The sequence below is a fragment of the Protopterus annectens genome, chromosome 9.part0, assembly GCF_019279795.1.
Source record: "Protopterus annectens isolate FY-2018-M chromosome 9.part0, PAN1.0, whole genome shotgun sequence".
Lineage (NCBI taxonomy): Eukaryota > Metazoa > Chordata > Ceratodontiformes > Protopteridae > Protopterus > Protopterus annectens.
Genome location: NC_056743.1, coordinates 508,540,565 through 508,557,876, shown reverse-complemented (window position 1 = coordinate 508,557,876; position 17,312 = coordinate 508,540,565).

The following is a 17,312-nucleotide window of genomic DNA, read 5'->3' as shown; positions in this document are numbered from 1 at the left end:
CAAGGTTCAAAAAACAAAAACAGAACACATATAAAAAATGTGTGGTTGTTAAATCCAAGCTCTAAAGTAAGAAGCATATACCAGTCACAAAAGTCCGTACATACACGCTGCTGAAAAGTCAGAAACTCCACAAATGTTGATCGTTGGATCCAGACAAGAAATATAAAATCCCTGGTTTAGTGTAACAGTCTAAATGGCGACCAAAAACCTTGAAAGCATTCCGTATTTATTCAAACTCACCATATAGTTCAGTATATAAGCAAAAAACGATAGTACCCAAAGTAGCGACTTATACGCACAATCCAATATTGTATGTTACCACTGAAGATTTTGCTGAAAATAAAGAGTGCCCAAAAAATCAGCCATCCGTACCTGTACATCCTTCATAAATGTATTTTGGTAGCTCCTCATAGGAAAAAGTCAGCAATTGTACTGCTTCATATCAAAAGAAACCACAATGGCGTTCTCAGAAATAGGCCCGATGGTATCAGACTCTAGTGTAGAATAAGGTGAACTCCGAGCGTACGCCAATAATGTCCAAAAAATGAATATTCAGTAAAAACATGCCACAAGAAACCCAAAAACCATTCCCAATGTATTGATTAGTAGCACATGGAGACAGAATGCTGGTGGATAAGGTGGGAGCTGCACATGCCATGTGAGAGTTGTGCATGGAGTAAGAGTGCTGGCCTGGTGGTGTTGAGGCAGAGTGTTGATCCACTCTGCTGGCTACCCTGGCAACTGAGGTGTCACAGTTTCTGACCAAGGCAGAAATTAATGAGTAGGTTCATAGGTATGTACTAGGCTAATGACCACTGGGGCCTTTATAAGCCTACTCATGCATCCAAAATTCTGAAAAGTTTTGGTACCCTTGGTAAGTGTAAGCAGGGGCCTGGGAGATAAACAATTTAGAAGCTGCCTGTGTCCATTAGAGATATAGGTTCAAAATCAGGGATCAATTTCCTGTTTCCCATTCAGTTGTCTGCTTCACATGGATGGGGAGCCTGCTCCAGAGGAGTAGTAGTTTCTGTGATACATACCTGTCTCTCCAGCAAGTTCTGTTTATATCACAGGCAAGGATTAAGTATTTAGAATTGATAATTCTGGTGCTGTTTGTTTTGTGCCAACAATGTCTTATACACCAGGCATAGATCTCCCTGTCAATATCCAGTAAGAGAGAGAATACAAAAATAGAGCTTGGAGGCTGTCTGCAGAGGACATGTTACTTACACCCTGTATTCTTTTAGTGAAAAATGCCAGAATCCCAAATCACCTTCCTTTGGGGGACACAGTTTGCTGTACCAATACCCAAAAAAACTGGCAGGAAAGGCTTTGTTATGGGGCGTGCATTTATGGGAATATGCATGCCCAGTCTGTCTCTGGCTACCATGTAGCCATGAATGTTCTTCGTGTTTCACTGTTGCAGTCAACACACTTGGGTTATCTGCCTGCAGGTAGCCCTCAGTCAGCCCGAATACCAGAGTCTTGGGATTTCTGCGTCGGATGCTGTCGCCTCTTCCATGACGTCAGTTTGTCAGGGGTATAAAACATGCAGCCAATGCCATTAGATCAGCTTTTCTTGCCACGTGGGAGCCCAAAGCAGAAGCAGTTTGCAAGTACCTGTCAGCTGCTACCTGAAATTTTCATTTTTAGAGTTTCAGACCTGAAGTCTTCTAAAGCTAAGTACCACGTTGGGGATCCTTTTTTCTTGCTCTACCCGATGTCAGAAAAGTTAACAATTGTCTTGCCTGTGGAAAGCAAATACCTCACAGAGATTTTCATTCTTACTGTATCATCTGTTTAGGCCCAGACCACGACGTTCCTCACTGTAGGTTTTGTGCCTTGTTTAACACCCGAACTATTCATCATCGGGCTTTGATGCTCAATTATTCTGCTCTCGTTCATCGTTTTCTGAAATGACTTCCATAAGCCATCCGACTGTCAATCTTTAGAAAAAAAAAAAAGGACAAAGACCGAGACAAACCACATAGGTCCAAAACGTCCGACAATGCTTCCGTTCAGCTAGTCGCCAGTTCGCCGGTACTCAGTGAGGCACTTTCTCAGCCCCTGATACCCAGTTCTACAGATTCACAGGCCTCTGCTGAGACCCATTCGGAGTTCAGTATGCCGCAAGTTGCTTCTTCATCTATGGAACCTGCAGATGGATGTCTCTACCTTGGATGGATCCAGAGCCGCTGTTCAGGCACCGGCTTCTGAGGGTGTATTCTGACCTTCCGATGTTTGCATTAAACCGACAGCTTCATTTTGACTAAAAATACAGAGTTTCTCAGGCCCAGAGCTCGCACTACACCTAGAAAACCGATGACCAAAGCGCATGCTCCAGCTCCCTTGCCACAGAAACTAATGCTTAGAATGGCTGAAGACCTTATAACTTTAATTAGGGGAAGACAGACTTCCCACTCTAAAAGACAAAGAATTGATTTTCCTTCTGATTCTACAGACCGAGTCCGATGACTCTGATCCCTCTGATTACCAGGACATACCCTTGTCTACCTATGAGGACTCAGATGCAGAGGATTCCATTCCCTCTGCCTCCCCTCCAAAGGACTTTTCTTTTGGTGAAACCTTGCATACTTTAAGAGAGCATTTCCACTGGAAATGCCAGGACTACTCACAATCCAAAAAGAGACTCAGAAAAATTTTAGACTTGCCCCAGCACAGGCCTTTAGCTATACCCCCTGTGCTGGACATTGTAGATGATGTCTTCATGGAATCCAGTCTTACTCCTGATACTTTACCACTAGCTCCTAGAAAGCCTGACAGGTACTACAGAGTACCTGACTCTCACAAATTTCTCTTTATGAATCCCACTGCAGATCCAGAGACTATTTCCCAGGGACCTAAAGGCATTAAGGCTACTACAGCCAAAAACCCTACCCCTTCTGACAGGGATTCTAGAGCTTTAGACAGATGGGGTAAGAAGGTATATACTTCTGCAACTCTTGCCATCAGGGCTTTGAATTGTGAGTTTCACATGTTGAAGTACCGGCAGCATATTATGGAACTAATTAAACAAAAAATGTTGTTCCAGATTGTACAGAAAATAAAAATTTACAACAGCTAATCCATTCTGCAAACCAAGTTAATAAAGATTCTTTGCAGTGTGGTTTTGATGCCTTAGAAGCATCTTGCAGGGCTGCTGTCACTGGGTCTGTACTAAGAAGGCATGCTTGGCTGAAGGAGCAAATCTTGCCAGATCATGTCAAAGCAAAATTACTAGATGCTCCATTAAACCAGGAAAAATTGTTTGGCACAAAAGCAGAAGTTGTTCTTAAAAGATGGAGGAAAAAGCTAAATCTATGCAAACTGTTAAAGATTTTTTTACAGGTGCAGCCACCTAGATTTCAGTAGGCATTGACCTTCAAAAAACTGGTCCTTTCCAGTCCCTCCCAGACATTATCAGTCCAAACCCAGGGGCAACAGGCCACCAAGACTACAGTCTCAGGGTATGCAGAGATCTAAACAATGGAGTGCTCCCTCCTCTAAAACAGGGAGTGGTAAGCCACCACCTTATGGAAAAAGTTCACAATGACTTGTCTATATTCCTTCCCAGCAAAGCCCAAGTACTTGCACCCCTAGGAGGAAAACTCACCCTGCATGCACAAAACTAGATGTCCATTACCCAGGACCGGCAGGTCCTAAACATTGTATCCCTGGGATACAGACTCTACTTCCACTCACTGCCAACCCCAAGTGAGTTGCCAGACCTTCCTCCAAACCAGTGGGCAGAGGCTCAAAAGCAAGTACTGTCTCTTCTCAGTATCTGGGCTATTCAACCTGTGCCTGTAGAGCAAAGGGGGTAGGGTTTCTAATCCTGACTATTCCTGGTGCCCAGAAAGGAGAGCTCTTGGTGCACTATCCTAGATCTGTCAATTCTCAACACCTTCCTGGTGGTCCCAAAATTCAAAATGTTGACACTGCAACATCTTCTTCCTATGCTAGCCAAGGATGCCTGGCTGCTCACCCTAGACTTAAAAGAAGCTTATCTGCACATCTCCATAAGGGAATCTTGCAGGAAATATCTACGTTTCAGGGTAGGCTGTATGCACTATCAATTCTCTGCACTTCACTTTGGCTTATCTACTGCGCCCAGAGTATTTGCCAAGTGCCTGGCTCCAGCCATTGCATACTGCAGGCAGAGAAATATTCAAATTTACCCATACTTGGATTATTGCCTGATTCATGCAGACAGTCAGGAATTGCTACTTCAGCACCTGGCATTTGTAAAGAGACTTCTAACTTCTTTCGGGTACACCATCAATGAAAAGAAATCACAACTGGTGCTCAACCAAAATATTGTATTCCTGGGAGCAAGCTTGAACACAACTTCCCAGATGGTATTCCTCACTGCAGAAAAACAAACTTATTTGACAAACTACTTCAAACTAATGGCCACCAAAACCCAGCTATCTGCAAGAAAAATACTGCAAGCCCTGGGGTTCATGGCCTCATGCATTGTACTAATTCCATATGCAAGACTGCATATGAGGAAACTTCAATGGTACTTAAAAAGTCTCTAGTGTCAACATTCTCAGGACCTGGAAACACTGATTCCTATTATTCCTTGTCTAAGGGCAGAGTTCCTTTGGTAGGCAGAGGCATGCAACTACAACAAGGGACTTCCTTTCACACAACCCCTCGCTGCCCAAACCCTGACAACAGACGCATCAGACTACACATGGGGGACTCACATGGCAGGCCAGTGCATTCAAGGCAAATGGAGCCCAGAACAAATTCCCCTGCATATCAATCAAAAAAAAAATGTTAGCTGTACAGAATGCTCTGACAGCCTTCAAATACCTTATCCTTCCAGGACAACTCCTGATAAAGACAGACAAAACCACAGTTATGTAGTACATAAACAAGCAGGGGGGAACTCATTCCTACCCTCTCTGCAGGTTAGCCATGGCCCTGTGGAACACAGCCCTGAGCAACCAAGTACACCTGCAAGCTCAATTCCTGCCAGGCAAACAAAATTCACTGGCAGACGACTTAAGCAGAAATCTGCTGGACCCACATGAGTGGAAGCAAGAACCCAACTCATTCAAACTTCTAATCCGCAGGTGGGGGACTCCAGAGGTGGACCTCTTTGCCTCCCTTCAAAACCATCAAATGAGCAAATTTTGCACCATAAACCCCCACAGCCAAGCATGGAAAGTGGACGCCCTATCCTTTACATGGGAAAACCTCTCAATTTATGCCTTTCCCCCTCTGCCCCTCCTCTCAAAAGTACTACCCAAGATCAAACAGGACAGGCCAAGGATGATCCTTATTGCCTCAGACTGGCCACGCCAGCACTGGTAGCCACTCCTACGTAGTCTGACAGCAGTGCCACCCTGGCACCTACATCAGACCCCCTCCCTGCTGTCACAGCAGGAGGGACAGATTTTGCATCAGCAACTGCAAACCCTGAACCTTGCAGCCTGGCTTATCTCCTGAATACACCCCCCACCAACCCTCAGCAAACAGTTGCTGGACGTCATCCTTGAGGCCAGAAGGCCTAGTACTAGGAAATCCCATTCAGAAAAGTGGAAAATATATTATTCTTGGAGCCAGTCTCAAGGAAAGGACACAGCTGTGCCCTCCTTACCTCAAATCCTAGATTACTTAGCAGAGCTACTCCACAAAGGCCTATCCTTCTCATCAGTTAAAATTCATGCCTCTGCCATCTCAGCTCACTACAATACTGAGCCACCTCTATTTTCTCACCCTCTCATCAAACAGTTCCTGAGAGGAGCTAACAATTTAAGGCCTCTGAGGAGAGCCCCCACCCCTGCCTGAGACCTTAACTTTGTACTGGAGAAGCTCACGCTCCCCCTTTTGAGCCTACTGCTACAGCAGAGTTAAAATTCCTCTCTTGGAAAACAGCTTTATGTCTGGCCATCACTTCAGCAAGAAGAGTGTCCGAGTTACAGGCACTAATGGCTGTGGAACCCTTCATTATTTTCCATGCGGACAGGCTTTCCCTCAGGACTAATCTATCATTTATGCCCAAGGTGGTATCCAGTGTGGCTTTAAACCAATCCGTCCATTTACCAACCTTTTTGCCTAATCCTCAGAATAAAGGGGAAAGGATTATGCACTCCTTGGATGTGCACAGACAGCTCAGGTTCTGCCTTGACAGAGCTAAACATTTCAGAAAATCTGACCAGCTGCTAGTCAGCCTTGCTACAGGGGCAGAGGGCAAGGACATTTCAAAGCAAACCATTTCCAAATGTATAGCACACTGCATCCATTTCTGCTACAAACACCATGGAAAACCTACCCCACAGGGTATCAGAACTCATTCCACTAGGGCTACCTCAACCTCTACAGCATTTCTCAGGGGAGTCCCTACCAGGGACATCTTGGAAGCTGCAACCTGGAGTTCTGTACACACCTTCACCAAGCATTACCACTTACCTATTTTTTTCCAAATCCAGAGCTGAATTTGCCACAGCAGTCTTACTGGGCCTGCTAGCCAGCCCCAATACTTCTTGACTGCCTCCACCCTTCCTCAGCTTTGGGAATTAACCCAGGTGTGATGACTGCAACAGTAAAACACGAAGAACATAATACAGTTGTGTACACTTACCATAAATGTAGATGTTCGAGTGTATTCACTGTTGCAGTCCTGGTTATCCTCCCTTCAGCCCATGTTTTTTCTATTCTTTCCACCTATCCTCTTTTTGGCCATATCTTATGGGAATGGTATTTACTTTTTACTGGAGGTGTTCCATACCATGTAATTGCTTCCTATTTTGGGGGCTCCAGACATCTGGGGCAAGAAAAACTGATGTAATGGCGTCTGCTGCATGTTTTATACCCCTGACGTCATATAAGAGGTGACAGCATCCGATGCAGAAATCCCAAGATTCTGGTATTCGGGCCGACTGAGGGCTACCTGTAGGCAGAGATAACCCAAGTGTGATGACTGCAACAGTGAATACACTCAAACATCTACATTTATGGTAAGTGTACACAACTGTACTTTCTCTGGCAATTTTTTAAACAAATTATTGAATTATCACTTGTGACACAGGCAAACTTCCATTTATATAAAAGAAAATAAACCATATTAACTTGTTTACAGTTTCAAACATTATATATCACATATATTTTTTGTACAGTAAAATAGCTCAGCGTATCCTGTTTGGGCATCCTGCAGACAACTACAGTACCAGAAATGAGGAAGAGAGACTTTTTGATGACCGTAAGTACCCTTTTTTTGACTATTTTTGCAAACCACACTTCTCTAAGCCATTTTTGCTACTATTTCTACTGTATTTTAAATTGTTTTATTATCGTGCACTTGATTTCTGCTTAATTTCAAAGTTTAAACTACATTTTCTGTTGTAGGCTATGCATTCAAGTGTGATAGCCTCTTCTGTGTTACTGTTTAATTGCATTTTTCTGCTGAATTTAACCTAAAAAAACCCCAAAAAACAAAAAAAATGACTATCTGTTTTCTCGTTTCACGCCTTTTTTCTATATTAGAATAGTTCAGATCCCAGATTTGCTGGTTTTAGGACTTTAGTCTGTGTTTCTGAGTTGTCCAGACCTTGCTCTGGTAGAGGGAAGTCTTTCTGCTTATCAGTGGGAGTGGTAAGCATTGAGCTGCATATCTGTCGCTAGAGGAGTGGTTTTCAGCTCAGGAATTGTACCTTATAGGCCGCTTGGGGCTGCTTTCTATCCCTTTCAATTTTCTGGCTTAAAAATCTGTGTTTGCATGGTTTGGCATTTGTTTTAGCTTATCGGATCCTGTTTGGGTGTCCTACAGACTGCTACAGCACCAGAAACTAGGAAGAGAGACCTTTTTTTATGATTATAAGTACCCTTTTGGCTTTTTTTTTACTCTTTTTGCTAATGGCTCTTCTCTAAGCCATTTTTGCTACTATTTCTACTGTATTTTAAATTGTTTTACTGTTGTGCACTTGATTTCTGCTTAATTTCAAAGTTTAAACTGCATTTACTGTTGTAGGCTACACACTCAAGTGTGATAGCCTTTTCTGTGATTATTTGCTGTTTAACTGCATTTTTCGGCTGAATTTAATCTAAAATAATCCCCCAAAAAACACAAAAAATACTATCTGTTTGCTCATTTCCCACCTTTTTAATATACTAGAACAGTCTGGATCCCATATTTGCTGGTTTCAGGACTTTAGTCTGTGTTTCTGAGTTGTCCAGACCTTGCTGTGGTAGAGGGAAGTCTTTCTGCTAATCAGTGGGAGTGGTAAGCATTGAGCTGCATATCTGTGGTTTCCAGCTCAGGAATTATACCTCATTGGCAGTATGGGACTGCTTTCTATCCCTTTCAACTTTCTGGCTTAAAAACCCATGTTTGCGCATCGCACAGTGCCACTTAGCTAGGGTTAAACTATTCCCGTTGCCAGAAAGTCTGCTCTTCAAATTTTCCCTTAGTACTAGCCAGATTTCTAGTTTCAGCACTCAAAACTGTTTTTTTGTGCTCAGCACTTGTTCAAAACTCTTTGTAAGTACTAAATAACCTACAAATTACTACAGCACTCAACTTCCCTCACTTGTCAAGAGGAAAACAATCTTTAGTACTTAAATTAAAAAGCACCTATCCAAGCATGTCTAAGGATCAGCTTCCGGTGTTTTCTCCTGTCCACCTAATGAATCTGGGCATCTTGGGGCAATGTTGCAATTGACTAAAGTACACTGACAACCCTCTCATCCTGCCACCCAACACTACAACCTGTGAGAGATGCACTTATATAGCCAAACTGGAAGCCAAGCTCTCTCCAACCAAGACTGGACTAGACAGTCAAGTGGAGAAGGTAAACTCCTGCACCACACCACACTCAACACATAGTCCTTCAAAACCTACACCACCAAAACCCATACATAGAAACACAAAACACACACCTACATTTGCGGAGGCTCTCAATTAAAATCTGTCCAAGGAACAGAGACCTCCAAAGCTGAAACATAAGCAACCCCCCCAACTCTACCCAAATGACAGCTCACAAAATCAATGTGCCACTCAACCTCAGCCCATAAGGTAAAATAACGTACCCAACACACTAGTCATAGGTGACTCTATAGTCAGGCACACCGATGTCCCACTCACCAGGCTAAATAAGGAGAAAGTTACTGTCAGCTGCCTGTTGGGTGCCAGGATCTGCCACATAACATAAGCACTCAGGTCACTCCACAACAAGTACAAATATGACTCTGTCATTGTCCATGTTGGTGTGAATGACCTGAAACATACCTCCCTGGACTACAAGAAAAGAGACATGGAGGAGCTCTCGGATCTTGTAGCTCAGGCAAGTATGACCCTAGCCCTGAGTAGCATCCTGCCATCACCCAAAAAGATACCACAGTACAAGGACAAAATGATTGACTTCAACAATTGGCTAAGCTTCTGGTGTCATTCTAAGGAGATCTAGTATCTACTGCCTGGGACGACATGATCGACAAACCACGATGCTTTGCCAGAGATGGCCTGCACCTGTCGCCCCTGGGATTCCAGATACTGGCTAAGGCTCTTGCCACCCCTATAGTGCCTTTTTTAGGCAAGGTTCAAATGACAAATTCACTACCATAACAGATACAAGCAAGCAAAATCTGAGGGTAATGCTACTCAGTGCTAGAAGTCTAAACCTCAAAATGCACTCACTCGAGGCACTCCTTAAAATGGAGAACATTGACATCTGTGCAGTGAGAGAGACCTGGTTCAAGGCTCCAGAGACCACCCCTGCATTACCAGGCTATAATTCATACCACACCTTCCGGCCACCCAACCTGGACTGAAACACTAAAGGCAGAGGTGTGGCCATATTAATTAAGGATATCCACACCTCCAGGCTAGTTGCTCAATATAATGCATCCAAAATTATCCAAGTGCAGCTAACACTGGGCAAGACTGCAATCCAGGTTGTAGCTTGTTACAGATCCCCCACCATGGCACAGGATTCCCACTCCTTGTTTCTTGATATACTAGAAAATATTAAGGTACAACCCAATACCCTAATAATGGGCGATTTCAACTACCCTACCATCAAGTGGGAAAACTACTCATGTACTAACTCATTTGCTCAATGTTTTCTGGAATTTATAAATTCCAATCATTGGATCAGCTTGTCCATACCCCCACCAAGGGCAGCAATATCCTGGACCTGGTTATTACCAATATGGGTAACCAGTGTTCCATGCCAGAGGTCAACTCCCTGGTCAGATCCAACCACAAGCTAATCACCCCAGACATCCATATCCTGCCCCCACCCCCCATTAAGGAAACCACCGTAAAAACCTACTCCAAGGCCAACTTCATGCTTCTTAAGATAGAAGTGGCAAACTTCATGACACCCATGCAGATGGAAAATAGAAGTACGACTGCTGAATTTTATACAAATGCACTGTATAAGCACATACACGAGTGCATGGATTGTGCCATCCCCAACAGAACCAAAACACTATCCTCCAAACAAAGGAAGCCAATCTGGTAGTCCCCTGCCATAAACAAACTCTACAACAGAAGGAAGAAGCTGTTGCAAAAAAGAGTGAAATCCCATGATTGGAGGAACTCCCTGGTCAGCCGCAGTAAGAAGCTGAGATCCCTCATAAAATCCTCCAAAGCTAATTATGAAAATAAAATCACCACTGATTCTAAAGACAACCACAAAGCATTCTACAGTTATGTCAAGAATCTCAATGGTAACACTCAGATCTGCTCTGAGCCACAGCACGATGTCACTATATATACAGAACCAAATGATATTGCCAACATCCTGGCAAATAGGTTCAGTGCTAACTTTACCCCCTTCTCACCCTCCAAAGGGCCCATCTCAATACTGGAAGGATGCAAAGCCCCTGTAATCATGGATGCACAAGTAAAGACCGCACTCTCCAAGGCCAAGAACACAGCATCCATGGGACGAGACAACATCCCAGGCTGCGTTCTGCACAAACTACAGAATGAACTGGCACCCCACCTAAGCCTACTGAATGGCGCACAGCGACGGTTATCCCACTCCACACATAGGGTGCCACCATGAATCCTGGGAACTACCTCCCCATTACCCTGATGAGCCTGGTCTGCAAGGCCATGGAATGCATCATCTTGGAGCTTATAAACAAAGACATAGGTAACCTCCAAACTCTGGACCTCACTCAGTTTGGGTTTGTAAACGGAAAATCATGTCTCCTAAACCTGATTGACTTCTTTGAAGCAGTCACCAGAGCTGTGTATGAGGGTAAGGTGGTGCACACAGCTTATCTTGACCTCGGCAAGGCTTTTGACCCCATCCCCCACTCTGGAATTATAGATAAACTCACTAAACTAGGTATAAATCCCTATGTCACAAGATGGGTGGCTAACTGGCTCACTGACAGAACCCACACAGTGAAAGTAGCCGACTCCAAATCTGACTTCAGACCAGTGAAAAGTGCAGTACCACAGGGTTCATTCCTGGGTTCTCTCCTGTTTAGCATCTACTTCTCTGAAGGCTAACACAGAAGGTCTTTGGCTAATGAAGTTCGCAGACGACTGCAAACTAGGAGTCATAATAGAATCGCCTAATGATGAGGGCATTCTACAAAGGGGCCTCACTGAGACAGATGCTTGGTGTCAAAGTTATGGCCTCAAGCTCAATGCCAAGAAGTGCATTGCCATCCCCCTTGGGAAAAACTCTGTACACATGAACTACAACATAGGCAGTAGCCTACTAAACACCAAACATGTGATAAGAGACCTTGGGACACAGGTGGACAGTAGTCTCTCCTTTGATAATCACATTGCCACAGTAGTCAGGAAATCCTACTATGTGGTACACCTCATCACAAAGAGTTTCTCCTCCAAAAAAAAAGGAGGCCATTGTTCCTCTCTACTCATCCCTCATCAGACCCATTATAGAGTACGGAGCCCATTTGGCAAGTACCTCACAAGACATCTACAACAATTGGAAAGGCCACAGAAATACCTCACTAAGAGGATTACTGGCCTCAAACAGATGCCATACGTAGACCATCTCAAAAAACTCCAGCTCTACTCTGTCGCATATTGCCTACTCAGAGGCGATCTCTGCCTAACATACAAAGCTATATCAAACCCAGAGCTGATGGACATGCTACACTTAAAGATATCCCAATCTCTCCAAGCCACATGCTCCAGGGACCTAAACCTTGTCACCACAATAAGCAGAACATGCTGGAGGGATAGATTCCTATCCCAGGGACTTCCCATACTCTGGAACAGACTAATCATTCATGTCAAACAAAGCTCCTCATTAGCCCTCTTTAAGAAAAATCTTGACGATTGGATGGGAAATAGGAAATTCACCCCGGGGATCACTTCTGTGGTTCTGCTCAACGGGGGCACAGGAAAATAATTTTCTTGGGTGGTGAAAGCCAGGGAACCTTTTTGGCTAGGCTTATATATGCCTCAGGGCCGATAGCCTAGTACCTACCTATGAACATAAATTTGTCAATTCCCTATGTACATAAATTGGTCAGTTCTTGCTTTCCCTTAAATCTCATTCCTCCTCCAAAACATTTTACTGCATATATTGTTCTCACAACTTCCATTTTTTTTCTATGTTACAATATTCACTACTTCAAATATAGGTTCATAGGTTGGTACTGGGCTATCTGCCCGAAGGCATATATTAGCCCAGCCACGTTGTGCGGTATTCACCTCCCCTTTAGTAGTTCCCTAGACCCTTGTACTAGCAGCTAGTACCCTTGGCCCCTATCTAGTAGTGCTGTTGGTGTGATCCCCAGTGTGAACTTTCTGTTACCCATCCACTCATCAAGGTTCCTCTTGAAGAGTGATAGTGAGGGGCTTTGTCTTACGTAGATCGGGACCCTGTTCCATAGCAAGGGAAGTCTCTGCGAAGGGAATCTATCCCTCCAGCATGTTCTATTCATTGTTGTGTTGAGGTTTATATCCCTAGAGCGTGTAGCTCGAGTAGATTTGGTTTTGCTAAGATGGAGCATGTTCAACAATTCTGGGTTGGACATGGCTCTGTACGTTAGACAGAGATCGCCTCTGAGAAGGGAGTATGCAACAGAGAACAGTTTTAGCTTTTTCAATCATGCTGCATAGGGCAACTGTTTGAGGCCAGTAATCCTCTTGGTTAGGTACCAATGTGGTCTCTCCAGCTGCTGGAGATGTCTAGCCAGGTACATTCCAATTGGTGCATTGTACTCAATAATGGGTCTGATGAGGGAAGAGTAGAGGGGCACCATTACATCCTTAGATCATGGTTATCAAAGGAAAGCTGACTATCTACTTGGGTCCCTAGATCCCTTATTTCTTCTTCAGATTTCAGGGGATTACCTCCTATGTTGTAGTTTGCGGGTACTCTGTTTTTTCCAAAAGGGATTGCTACGCATTTTTTGGTTGGTTGGTTTAGTCTTTGATTTTTAATTTTCTAGTAATTCTTTTTTGGCAGCCACCAGAATTTAACTTAACAAATCCTTACTATAGGCAATTCAGATCCTGTATCCCATCTCAAAAAATACATACATACATACATACAGAAATAATTAATTTCCTTAATTACAACCATTTATTCACCCAGTATTTCTGGCACAGTACTCTGTAGGAAATTTGTATAGTCTGGAAACTCATTACACTCCCAAAACACATGTTCCCAGTTACCTTTTTCTTCCCCACCACACCTCTAATATTTGCTGTCTACCTGAGGAAAAAGTCTTTGGAATCTGCTTAGAATATAAAATTATCTATGCAAAGACTTCTAAGCAAAAATCCTAAATCTAGAGTTTGTTGCATATTTGGGAGCCATAAATCTGTCGTCTCTTCGTTTCTTTGTGAATTGCGTGTCCAATCTCTCTTCCCAGTCTTTTTTAACCTCCTCTGATTGACTCATATAGTTATCGTGCAATATTTGATATGCCCTGCTAATTATTCCTTTTTAACAGCAGCTTCTGTTTTAGATTCAACTAAAAACTCTACCAGTGCAAGTCTTCCACTTAGGATCCCCCTGTCCATTTCCTTTTGACTATACTCTACTATCAATCCCTGATAGGGAAGGTAGTCTCTAGTCTGCAGTCCAGCTGTCCTCTTGGCTTCTTCCCATTCTATTAACTTCCCCTCTCTAATTATTTGTTCCCAGTACCTTGGTTCCTTTGCCAGTTTCCTCCAGTAAAGTACAGCCCCCTAATTGCAGTCATTCCTATTGGCAGACTCTCCTTTCTCCATTGCCACATTGGCTTAGTTCTTAGAATACTTTCTCCTACTTTATGAATATAATAGTCTGTACTACAGTTGTTGTTGTTCTCCTTAAGGATCGGCATCCAGAATCCCAGTCTGTCCATTTTTTCTTGAACTTCCTCCCTAATTCACCACCATCTCTTTCCAGATTGAATTGTAACGTTCTGCTTGTGTTATGTATAATGGTCTTAACTGTGTAGCTATAAAATATCCCTTCAGATCAGGTGATCCTAAACCACATCCTTCTACTGAAGGACCAACTTCTCCCACTTGACTTTTGCCCTCTTCCACTCCCAGATAAAATCCAACTCTTTAATAGTTACTATCCACAAATAATACTCTGATTGATAAAAAAATGTCTGACCTGTGTAGGGAACAAAAAAATTACTGCTTGAATCTTGCTATCCATGTCCATAGACAAGAGCTTCCAGTTTCTCAGTTTTTGTGTTATTCTTTTGTTAACAAACCACATATCCTTAGCTGTCATAGCAGAATAATTTTTAACCCATACTCCTAAATAGTTTGTTTTATCATGTCCCCATAATTGTGGGTATTGCTGAACCAGTTCACGTGTGGGTGCATAGTTTACCACTATACCCTTTGTTTTATCTTAATTAATGTTATATTCTGAAAAACTCGAAACTGTCTCAGTATGCTGCACAATACTGAGATGTCTTCCTCTGGTTTTCTCAGGTGCAAAATTATATTGTTTGCAAATAAAGCCAACTTTTCTTGATTACCTTACCAATTATATGCTTGAATATCTGAGTTCCTTATTTTCTGTGCCAGTGGTTCTAAATATAAAGCAAACAACAAAGGGGAAAGAAGGTACCCTGCCTAGTTTCTCTGTTCAGGCAAAACTTATCAGAGAGGATCCCTCCCTAATTGATTCTTACCTCCAGTCCCTCATATAGCCTCTTAAGTAAACTTGTATCAGGGAATGCAAATACTTCCACTGCCCTACTCATAAAATTCCAGCTTATTCAGTTGAATGCTTTCTCTGCATCAAGACCCAATAACAGCAGTCATTTCTTACATTCTGCTTTGCTCTGGATCATAATTGCTCTATTAATGTTGTCAAATGTTTTTCTCCCTTCCACAAAATCACATTGCTCCATATCAATCAATTTTGGCAACACATTTGCCATTCCTTTAGGCATTATAGACATACTTTATAATCATGGTTTAGAATCTAAATGGACCTATATGAAGCTGTATCTGATGGGTATTTACCATCTTTAGGTGTTATAGCCATCGCTGCCTTCTTCCAGGATGTTGGTGCTTCTCCTCCTTTTTAAACTCATGCATATTGCCCAGACACTCCCTTATTTTCTCTTTAGAACTCTGTCGTTGCTTCTCTTCTTGTTCTCCAAGATTCCCTCTATTCTGCATTAGTTAAAGCATTGTCAGTCCCTCTGAGTAATTCTTGTTACTTCTTAACCATATCTCATTTTCTTTACTTTCTACCCTGGCTTTAAACTCCACTTTCATTTTGTCACACTCACTAGCTATAACTTCTGAAGTACTTTCTGTCTTCCCTAATAACTCCCAAATAATTTCCACTACACATTACTTAACAGGAAGATGGAGAAACACCAGTGTCTCATGTTTACTTTATTACCCTGCATTTTTATTTTAGTTATTATTGGCATATGATCTTAAATAGTTATTGGATGTATGTCAGAGCTCTCAATTAAATGCATATGTTCCTGTGAAATATACTTACTGTCTAGTCTAGCCCAGTTGTTGTACTTTGGGGAATAATATATACATTTTCTCTGAGTTCCTATTACTGAATTCACATCTCTCATATCATATATTTTCATAAATGTTTTCAGAAATCGGTCCTGTTTTGTCATATTTTCCCTTCTAGCTCTCAGTACATCCTCAGTATTGCAAATCAAATTCCAGTCCCCACCTATTAGTAATACGTCATGCTGAAAGCTGATTATTTCTCCCCAGATTTTTTAATCTCCGTAATGGCAGTTTTAGATGGAATATAAATACATCCCATTGTAATTCTCTTTCCTTGTCCATAGCCCCTTACTACCACAAATCTGCCATTATCTTTTTCATATTGTCATTACTATTGGAGTACCCCTAGCAGTTAATGTAAATGTTCCCCTTTTCCTTTGTCCCATCTATTCTGCTGAATATGCAGTCTGAAATCCTTTCTTTTATGAAATTCACATGCTCAGTTATTTCCATATTTGTTCTCCTGTAGCATTATTTGCACTGTGCATTTCTTAATATAATCCAGTAATGTTTCCTTTTTGTCTATACATGAGAGACCATTCACATTCCATGATAGCATGGAAAGTGTCACCATTATGATAAGAAGGTATTATTCCTACCTATTATATGTGACATGGATATCTGTTTCTAGCTTTTGTCATACATGCACCCTCTAATGTTTGGCAGGCTGGTCTTTTATACAGTTGTTTCATGTCATGTCTATTTGTAAGTATGGCACATTTTACAAGACTTTTTGTTTTAAATCAAACCCTCAAATAATAAATAGTAAATCAAGTACACCCCAGAACCTGTTAACTTAATAGAAGCATACAGATATGTATATATTCATGTAATCATCCTAGTAGAATCAATTGTCCTAAATAGTGCCTGTGTCTGCAGCTGTCTGTCTGACCTAAATTTAAGGCGAGTCAGCCTATGATCTTACTTACACTAATTGCTCTCTATTTATTTTGTATCTTTATTTCTCTCCTAGAGGTGAAAAACAACTTACATGCTTTCGGAAAACATTAACTTTTAGCATTAAAGTAACCAGCATTCTGGCTTTTTATTGTGCTATAATCAGATTGTATCCATGGAAACATATGAGAAAAAAGAGAAAAAATGTAACCCCAGCTGCAGGCTCCAACAGAAAACATATCAGTTCTATGTAAATATTATGATCTGTGTACTTTTACATCTCACTCCCATCTCATCAATCCAAGATTACAGCCCATTAACTTAATCATGCTTTCTGTCAGAAAGAAAACTGAAAAAATGAGTTTATGGTAATGTTGTTGATGCAGCTTTCTAGTAATTTGAGCTTCTTACCAGAAAACCAGTTTCTATTCCTGTGCTCTAACTCTTTCATAAAGAG